The sequence below is a fragment of the Bufo bufo genome, chromosome 3 (assembly GCF_905171765.1).
Source record: "Bufo bufo chromosome 3, aBufBuf1.1, whole genome shotgun sequence".
NCBI lineage: Eukaryota > Metazoa > Chordata > Amphibia > Anura > Bufonidae > Bufo > Bufo bufo.
In genome coordinates, this window is record NC_053391.1 from 185,525,572 (window position 1) to 185,535,717 (window position 10,146).

At 39.7% G+C, this 10,146-nt stretch overlaps 1 pseudogene; it reads right to left on the reverse strand.

The window, feature by feature from the left end:
* Positions 1-1,101: 1,101 nt before the first annotated feature.
* On the reverse strand, positions 1,102-8,597 carry LOC120993691 (annotated as a pseudogene).
* Positions 8,598-10,146: the final 1,549 nt, after the last annotated feature.

Consider the following 10,146-nt stretch of genomic DNA (forward strand, 5'->3'; position numbering starts at 1 on the left):
GGTATGGTTCCTGAACCAGGCAGTAATACAGCTGCTAATGATGCACCACCTGTAGAAGGTAGTGAGTAGAGATGAGTGAATTTTTCAAAAATTCGATTCGGCCGGTTTGCAGAATTTTTTTAATTTATTTGCGGCGAATCGCATAAAAAAACTTCTATTTCCTGGCTGCAGAGAGCCTTTATAGTGGTGTAGAACACTGTGCCTTGCAGGAAAACGCATAGGGAGTCTACTGTGGTAGTGAAACAATACTGTGAGTCAGTATGACATGCAGATGAATCACTACACACTTCACTTATTTGGGCACGGGGCCAAAACTGACCAAATAACTCAAGTATGAACTCAGCCTTACAGGTCGATGTTAGTGCCAAGAAGAAGCACACTCCTTTTACACAATCGGCAGCTAATTCCACATAGATTTCTACAGAACCTGTTCTATTAAATGCTTATACAAGTAGAGCCCCCCTGACAGAGTGGAGAGGGTGTCAGCAGTAAGTTTGTGTTGACGTCACTGATTATTTTGCCCTTCCTCTGATCCGTCAGAACAATAAACCCCCCAAAAAATGGATCCTGTCTGTTGAGCATCTGTCTTCACTCGGTCAGCATTTGGTCAGTAATCCATCAGTATCGCTAACGCAAAAAAAAAAAACAGTAGTGGATCCAAAACAGAGAATGGAATATTTGCATGTCTTCTGTGTTTTGTACCCACTCCTGCTTTTGGGTACCAAATTGCAAGCCAATTCTTTATTTGTATTTGTTTTTAACGGGGGAAAAAAAAAAAACATTTGATGCATATTGATCATGAAATGTATAGGGTTATGGCTGATAACTGGATGACAGTCCAGCAAACAAGCCAACTCCAGCTCATTCCTACAGTCCAGGCTACACAATTACAGCTGGAAGGTAACTGGTCGGTACAGGCAATACCCGAAAATCTTCATACATAGGCCTTAGTATGTGCAGGTCTCACAGCCGCTGTAACAGAACGGTAAGAAGCGGTATAACATGTAGTAAGCACTGAAGGTATCATGTATTAGACATGTAAGACGTCTGGGGGGTCCCAAACATTGTGGACAAGGTCTGAGATGAGAGTCGTCCATGTGTTCAATACTGGATGTTATTGATGGCCAGCTCCGTGATAAATCCCAGCACTCGGATTAGGTAGTCCTTACTGAGGAACTTCACTTTTTCTTCACAGTGCACTGATGCCACAGATGCAATCACCTTGACGAGTTGGGTTGCTGATAAGTGGATTCTAAAGTGTCTGAAGAAATGCGAGTAAAGACATTTGAATAAATTGTCCACTTCCTCCAACGTGACCTCGTCCTTTGATTTCTGAATATCATTCCATAAAGTCTTGAAGTCCTCTGCATGGATGACATAAGAAATGTCCATGCGAGGTTCAACAGGCACAGAGAAACAAGCTCTATGGCCGACACTGATCCAGACACGTCATACCCAGTCCACATCGCTGCTAGTCAAGTAAGGCCCTGTGAACTGATCACCAGCTTACCGAAGCAACAGTTAAAGTTTCTTTGAATCCACGTCCCTACGATAGCCGTGAGCGCCTCAGAGCCGTTATACAGGAAGAGTGGGAGGCAAGTAAATGTCTCTGGTAGCATCTCCAATAGATCGTCCTCTGTGTACGTCCCACATAACCAACCTGTCCACACAATCCGGTCCTCTGTGCTTGCCTTGGTGAGTGGAGACTTGGATTAAATCTGTATGAGCACAGGCAGTGGATCTCTGTCCTTTCCTTTGAGTCCAGGTAAACAGGAAAATTTGGCTTTTAGGTTCAGCCCACTTCAATGGCAAGCTGCTTCTCGGCAGCTATGTGGGCAGACAGGTGCTTGGAATACTCTTTCAGTCTGGTGTATGAGAAATTATACATCGGTGTCACATTGTACAGAGTCCATTGTTTTTGAAGGAGCAAAGCAGCCTGTGCTGGATCAAGAGTTTCCTCCAAGGGGGTGCACTGCAGGATTTTTCTTTTAGACAAGTCTCGCAATGCAGACCATCGACGTGCAGAGGTCAAGCTTCTGGGAGGATACCTCGAGCTGTGAAAATGACTGCACCTTCGTGCTGATGACCTACTTCTGGGGGTTAACACCCCATCGGTAGGTGTTTGCAATTTCCTTGCGATAAATGATGTTCCCGTTCACTGACTGTAAACAGAGATCTTGACAGACAAATGTATCTAACTCTGGCACCATCTTTCTAGGCGCCACCTATCCAGTCCCCTGACCAGCCAGATTTACCAGCATCTGTTTCAGGAGGGGGCTATAGATAGAGAGGGATGTTATTTACATGGGACTGTATATTGGAGGGAGGGAAATAATATTATTTACATGGGACTGTATGGAGGTGCTGAGAAATTATAATTTCTAAGGACACTAAACGGAGGAATATAACTACAAGGGGCACTGCAGGCAGCATTATAAATACTTGGGGTGCTTCAGGGCGAGCATTATAACAGTAGGGGCCAGTATAAATACTAGGGACACTGTGGGGGCATTTTAAATCCAGGGGACATTAAGAGGTTCTTATTACTACTGGGGCTCTATAGGAGGGACTTATAGATCTGCATTATTTCTACTAAGAGCACTATGGGGGCTTTATTACTACTGAGAGGTCTGTAGAGAGCTTTATTACTACTGGTGGAATAATAGGGTGCCTTATTTCTACTGGGGGCTCTGTGAGGGTATTATTAATACTGGAGGGTTCTTCTACTGGAGGCACTCTTGTGTAGCATTATCACTGTTGGGTCCAGTAGGGGGCAGTATTACTAATGAGAGCATTCTAGAAGGGAAGTACTATTGATGGGACTGTGAGGAGTACTGTTACTATGGGGGGCACTCATTTTTCTTCAGGATAGTATTTGGGGGTACAGAAAAGAAAGAAAGCTAAGATGTCTGTGCGTCACACTCTGCAGAGACGAGGCGGCTGAGACAAGTGGCCGCACCGGATGGAGAAGATAATGACAGAGAAGATCTACATCTGGATGTGAGAGGTATAGCAAGTACAGTAAAATGTCTTCAGTGCTAGTGTTTACAGGGTGGGGGGGAGGGATGCGGTTGTTCAACTTAGAGAATTGGGCCATATGCATTGGTGTTTGGGCCCCGGATCTTTTGAGACCCTTGCAACGCCCATGGCTGGTCCACAATTCATATAATTACTGATATCAGTCAGAGTTAATGATTAATGTTCAGGGTACATGATAAAATTATATATTTTTTTTAAAGTTCAAAATGAGGTTATCTGATCCATATATTCCTGATGTCTATAATTTATACAATATCAATCTGTCCCGAGGGTAAAACTACACTATTCGTGACCCTCTTCTATGAAAAATATTTCTCAAAAGCGTTGGTGAATATTTGCAAGAAGCGCTTGAAAATATTTTTCATAGAAGAGGGTCACGAATAGTGGAGTTTTATCCTCGGGACAGATTGGTATTGTATAAATTATAGACATCAGGAATATATGGATCGGATAATCTAATTTTGAACTTTAAAAAAATAAAAAAAATAAAAAGAATTTAATCATGTATCCTGAACATTAATCATGAACTCTGACTGATATCAGTAATTATATGAATTGTGGACCAGCTACTCATGAGAGCTAATTTTAAGGAACTTTGATCATTGTTTTTTTCAAATTTATCATTCATTGCACTTTCCAGGCGGTACAATATATATACAATCAGACTTTTACATGTGAAGTTCTCTAGGAAGGAAATGGATTAGGATGAACAATTAATGTGTTATGTGAACTAATCACTGTTTATCTCCCTATTTCTACTTTATTTTAATTTTTATATTTTTATATATTCAATGTAAATAAATTCGGGGAGTTGTTTATAATAATTCTAAGGTGTTCTGACATATTTTTTCAGAAGGTGGTGTGCCTATTTATATATATATATATATATATATATATATATATATATATATATACAGTACAGACCAAAAGTTTGGACACACCTTCTCATTCAAAGAGTTTTCTTTATTTTCATGACTATGAAGGCATCAAAACTATGAATTAACACAAGCTCATCAAGAGAATGCCAAGAGTGTGCAAAGCAGTAATCAAAGCAAAAGGTGGCTACTTTGAAGAACCTAGAATATGACATATTTTCAGTAGTTTCACACTTGTTTGTTATGTATATAATTCCACATGTGTTAATTCATAGTTTTGATGCCTTCAGTGTGAATCTACAATTTTCATAGTCATGAAAATAAAGAAAACTCTTTGAATGAGAAGGTGTGTCCAAACTTTTGGTCTGTACTGTATATATACAGTCAGGTCCATAAATATTGGGACATCGACACAATTCTAACATTTTTGGCTCTATACACTATCACAATGGATTTGAAATGAAACAAACAAAATGTGCTTTACCTGCAGACTGTCAGCTTAAATTTGAGGGTATCTACATCCAGATCAGGTGAACGGTGTAGGAATTACAACTGTTTGCATATGTGCCTCCCACTTGTTAAGGGACCAAAAGTAATGGGACAATTGGCTTCTCAGCTGTTCCATGGGCAGGTGTGTGTTATTCCCTCATTATCCCAATTACAATGAGCAGATAAAAGGTCCAGAGTTCATTTCAAGTGTGCTATTTGCATTTGGAATCTGTTGCTGTCAACTCTCAAGATGAGATCCAAAGAGCTGTCACTATCAGTGAAGCAAGCCATCATTATGCTGAAAAAACAAAACAAACCCATCAGAGAGATAGCAAAAACATTAGGCGTGGCGAAAACAACTGTTTGAAACATTCCTAAAAAGAAGGAACGCACCGGTGATCTCAGCAACACCAAAAGACCTGGAAAACCACGGAAAACAACTGTGGTGGATGACTGAAGAATTCTTTCCCTGGTGAAGAAAACCCCCTTTCACAACAGTTGGCCAGATCAAGAACACTCTCCAGGAGGTAGGTGTATGTGTGTCAAAGTCAACAATCAAGTGTTTCGGGCAATATTATCTACTCATATTTAACCAAATGCTTCAGAACTCATTGGACGACGCTTCACAGTGCAGATGGACAATGACCCAAAGCATACTGCAAATGCAACCAAAGAGTTTTTTAAGGGAAAGAAGTGGAATGGTTTGCAATGGCCAAGTCAATCTCCTGACCTGAATCCGATTAAGCATGCATTTTACTTGCTGAAGACAAAACTGAAGGGAAAATGCACCAAGAACAAGCAGGAACTGAAGACAGTTGCAATAGAGGCCTGGCAGAGCATCACCAGGGATGAAACCCAGCGTCTGGTGATGTCTATGCGTTCCAGACTTCAGGCTTTGCAAGAATTTGCAACCAAGTATTAAAAAGTGAAAGTTTGATTTATGATTATTATTCTGTCCCATTACTTTTGGTCCCTTAACAAGTGGGAGGCACATATGCAAACTGTTGTAATTCCTACACCGTTCACCTGATTTGGATGTAAATACCCTCAAATTAAAGCTGACAATCTGCAGTTAAAGCACATCTTGTTTGTTTCTTTTCAAATCCATTGTGGTGGTGTATAGAGCTAAACATTTTAGAATTGTGTCGATGTCCCAATATTTATGGACCTGACTGTGTGTGTGTGTGTATATATATATATATATATATATATATATATATATACAGTACAGACCAAAAGTTTGGACACACCTTCTCATTCAAAGAGTTTTCATTATTTTCATGACTATGAAGGTATCAAAACTATGAATTAACACATGTGGGATTATATACATAACAAACAAGTGTGAAACAACTGAAAATATGTCATATTCTAGGTTCTTCAAAGTAGCCACCTTTTGCTTTGATTACTGCTTTGCACACTCTTGGCATTCTCTTGATGAGCTACAAGAGGTAGTCCCCTCAAATGGTTTTCACTTCACAGGTGTGCCCTGTCAGGTTTAATAAGTGGGATTTCTTGCCTTATAAATGGGGTTGGGAGTTCAGTTGCGTTGAGGAGAAGTCAGGTGGATACACAGCTGATAGTCCTACTGAATAGACTGTTAGAATTTGTATTATGGCAAGAAAAATGCAGCTAAGTAAAGAAAAACGAGTGGCCATCATTACTTTAAGAAATGAAGGTCATTCAGTCAGCTGCAAAATTGGGAAAACTTTGAAAGTAAGTGCTATTTGACCATGAAGGAGAGTGATGGGGTGCTGCGCCAGATGACCTGGCCTCCACAGTCACCGGACCTGAACCCAATCGAGATGGTTTGGGGTGAGCTGGACCGCAGAGTGAAGGCAAAAGGGCCAACAAGTGCTAAGCATCTCTGGGAACTCCTTCAAGACTGTTGGAAGATGCCTTCATAGTCATCAAAATAAATAAAACTCTTTGAATGAGAAGGTGTGTCCAAACTTTTGGTCTGTACTGTATATATATTTATATATCCATAGAGAAAATCTGGCAGCACTCCCTTCAAGGCAAATGTAGGGTGCCCGCGGTAGTCCCTCGATTCAGGACGGAAGACAGCAAAGAAAGTCCACAGCACTCCTTGAAAGATAAAATGTTCTCTTTATTCACACATATCAAATGTTGACAACGTTTCGGTTCTCTCACAGAACCTTTCTCAAGTCGGGTGACCGTTCTCAAGTTCTGTGAGAGAACAGAAACGTCAGCATTTGATATGTGTGAATAAAGAGCACATTTTATCTTTCAAGGAGTGCTGCGGACTTTCTTTGATATATATATATATATATATATATATATATATATATATATTTGAACAGAAAATTCGATATAAAGTGTACATGCGGTATAACTACAACATTTATGCACAATATGTCAAACAATGTTTTCCTGCCAACTTACTCTTCCAGCTTCCGAAATGAAGTTTTGTGCAAAATTGTCCCTCATTTGAGACATTGAAACGGTTGACCTGTGATTGATTTTGTAAACTGGTCAATGTGCATTCAACCTCTTGTGGGGCCAGACATAGTGGTTCCTCCATTGATAAAAAGTTGTGCAAAACAATGCATGCTTTCACAACATCATCAATAGTTTTAACCTTTAATGAATTGCTCAGGTGAGAATTCTCCATGTGGCAACTAAAAATCTTTTGAATGTTATAGATGCCCCAGTAATGAATTTTTGAAAACTATGGAGTCACTACTTTTGCCATATGCACCGATGTCAATAGCAACATTGCGTCCACAATGGCCACTAATATGATAAAAAAAATATTTTTTTTAATTAAAAATGTCTGAGCCGGTAGGGAAGATTTTATAATATAAATATGTTTTCCGCCCACTTTACCGACACAGTTTGGAAACTGGCAGATTTCCCAGAACTTCTCGGTAATCTGTAGCCAATCTTGTGTGGTGCGATGTGGGATATAATTGTCATGTAATAAGTCCCACAAGGCTTGGCAAGTTTCACGTACTATGTAGGAGATTGTAGAAATTCACATCCTAAACTGAAAATGCAGTGACGATAAACTTTCCCCAGTAGCAAGAAATCTGTTTTGAGTAAAAAAAAAAAAATTCTATTAGAATTTTTACTAAAAGTAATATGTAATTTCTAACTAACAAGAAAATTATATGTAATATTACCTTAAAGTCACCATCAACTGCTCTCCTGGAGGAATAGGTCTTCGGAATTTAGGTCTTTGAAATCTTGGTGTAATACAATGAAGTAGATTATCAAAACTTCAGATGGTCATGCAAAGATAATTAAAGAATTTCTCAGGATATAATCATAGCTCCAGATACAGTACAGAAAATACTCCTTGGGTCATGCATTTCGATGGTATTGAGTGAACCCAATAGCGACATCTTCGTCTTTCCCTGGCACATCTTCTCCATCTTGATTTTTGGATTAAAGCATTCAATCCAAATCAGATATGTGAAGGCAGCATGGTCCCAAACCACAAAGAGCAGGAATGATCACAGCTTGACTGCTAGCTTTATAAATACACAATAGTGGGCATACACTTTGTGTACACATAGTCTGACAAGGCGACAACAATGTTTGCATTTAAAAAGACTTCTCACACCTATAAACCTGATCCGCTAAAATGAAGACAGAATGGAAAGTAACAGATGTAACGGATATGGGTTTATAAAAGGATACGATGAACATATTTTTTAAATTGCTATCCGGTAAAGTCTGTTTATTTTTCTTGGGACCGGATGCGCAAATGCAGATGCGAAAGTAGCCTTGAAGGGATTTTTCTGAATTTTATTTTTTTATTTTTGTGCTTCATTAGAGGAGGACACAGGAGGCCATTTCTGCTTCATTGGAAGAGGACACAGGAACCCCATTAAAAGCAGAGCAAGCAACAATGTGGCCCTCTCACTACTACCAGGATGCCCATAAACAAGTAGCTGTCTCTGGTATGGCAGCTCAGTCCATTCAAGTGAATCATGATGAACTGTCAGAGAATCATGAACTTGTATTTTGTTGTGTAGGTATCCAGGGGGTACTATTTCAACTTGTAAGTATAAGGAGTTTTATAGGCCAGGTAATGACCATCTGGGAAAAAGGTATGCAAATTAGCTCTCTTTCCAAAAGAAAAAGAAAATTGAGCCTCTGGTGCCACTGGTTGGAAGACAGCTATCCTATCTTAATGTCTAACCTTTTAAACAGGCTTTGAGACATAGTTTAGGATTACAGCTGTCATAAACCTTCCTGTCAGAGCTCCAGCGGTGCGATCCTCAGCCTCAGCACGGCCGCGCCAGGAGAGACGCGCTGCTGAGCCACACCCCTTGGTGACGTGACAGCATCCTTTGCAACAGGATGCAATGCACTGCATGTAGGTAGGACTGGGTTCTAGGTTAGGGCTCACTGTCTGCGTCTGTCCCTACCTACAGGCGTTACAAATGCCAAGCCAGTTCCACATCTGCAGACAGATGTTTCAGGGTCAATGCACGGAGGTGACACCACCAGAGATCATATATTGTCAGCCTATCATAGGGCAGATCATTTATGTATAATCATGGAAAACATGACTAAATATGCAGTTCCCCACAATTTTTAATGCACATAATTTACTGATGTCCATTATATTGTGCGAAATAACATTACTTTTATGTCACTTTTGTGTCCTCCAATTACCTCAAGAGTCTAAAAGACTAAGCATTTCTGTTATTCTAATAAACTCCTTCTCCTAATGAGCATCACAGAGTAATACTGCATAATGGAGCTAGAGGATTGTTCTCACTTGAATCAGGATCAAATATTAGACTGTGGGCTGAGATGACTTGAGGCGCATGATTTGTTATTGGAGATAACATGATCACATTTTATTCCCTCAGTATTTTGTGTAGGAGTCACAATTTGGGAATGGTAAAGATGACTTATACTTTATCAGATACTAGGATTTGTCTCTAATGGCGATGAAAGCATGCAAATGATGTTATTTCACAAGGTTTGAGGATATATTCAGTATGAACAAACTCTTGCACCAGACAATGATTCGGCAGTAGTTCTCGTATAGTGTTTTATCATAATTATGGCTAGAAAAGCGGAGTTATAATGATGGAATATGGTCCCTGGCTATGGAAGATCAAATAACATTTTTGAACAAAATCTCAGATGTAGTTACAGTATATCAATGTGGAAACGTAGAAAGAGAAAGACATTAAAGGAGATCTTTCACACGACCGTATGCCTTTTTCAGTGTTTTGCGGTCTGTTTTTCACGGATTCGTTGTTGCATTTTTTGTTTCCGTTGTGTTTCCGTTTCTGTTCTGTTTTTCCGTTCCATTTTTCCGTATGGCATCTACAGTATACAGTAATTACATAGAAAAAATTGGGCTGGACATAAAATTTTCAATAGATGGTTCCGCAAAAACGGAACGGATATGGAAGACATACGGATGCAGTTCCGTATGTGTTCTGTTTTTGTTGCGGACCCATTGACTTGAAAGGAGCCGTGGACCATGATTTGTGAGCAACAATAGGACATGTTCTATCTTTCAACAGAACGGATATACGGAAACGGAATGCATACGGAGTACATTCCGTTTTTTTTGCGCAACCATTGAAATAAATGGTTCTGTATACGGACCGTATATGGAACGCAAAAGATGGCCCGTAAAAGGAAAAAAAAACGATTATGTGAAAGAGGCCTAAAGGAGATCTTTCACAGCAGACACACCGTGAAATTCTGCTTCCAAAAATGGTACAAGCTTCAACATCTGGAGGTA